The following is a 764-nucleotide window of genomic DNA, read 5'->3' on the forward strand; positions in this document are numbered from 1 at the left end:
ATAAGTTGAATTTTTAAAAAGTGTCCTATTTCCTATGTGTAAGGAATTCTGAACACCGAACTGTGGCAGACAAAAAATATATTCATCACACTCAGAAAAGAAATGTGGGTACTAAGAGACCAAATGTGGATTGCACTGCAAATTAATATAAAATACAGCAGAAAAAATAAAATATAATAATTTTACATCAGGGATTACTATTGCCAGGCATTTTAAGAAATGTTTTTATTTACATTTTCAGAGATATTACAACCCAAAGTTACACTAGAAATTAATACAAAGCAGGATAAAATACTAAATGTTGCATAAATACAGGAAGAGATCAAACAAACACTAAGACATTCTGAAATCAAAACAACAAAATTTTTCATTCAACACATCTAGTTATGTTAAATCAAACCCTGGTTTTAATCATTAAAACTGTAATTATCTCAAAAGATAATTTGATAAGATACCTGCCTGTTACTTAGCAACCATAAAATAAATAAATGAGTTCATAAAACTCTCTGAAGAGTCAAAGGTAACTAAGATTCATACCTGTAAAGAAAGGTTGGTATTTCTGATCTGCTTACTCAGGGAATCCAATTCCTTAGATCGCATGAGTCATTCAGAACAGCAGCATTATTTCACTTCTTTAAAAAGGACTGAAGAAAGCCATTTAGCGTATTACGCAAGTTTTCTTTTTCCTTTTATGAATGAGGGAAATATCAATGACATTCCACATGATACAGAGTAACTTATACAGTACTGAGGTTCTGCTTAAT

The sequence above is a fragment of the Aptenodytes forsteri genome, unplaced genomic scaffold (genome assembly GCF_000699145.1).
Source record: "Aptenodytes forsteri isolate BGI_AS27 unplaced genomic scaffold, ASM69914v1 Scaffold96, whole genome shotgun sequence".
Taxonomy (NCBI): Eukaryota; Metazoa; Chordata; class Aves; order Sphenisciformes; family Spheniscidae; genus Aptenodytes; species Aptenodytes forsteri.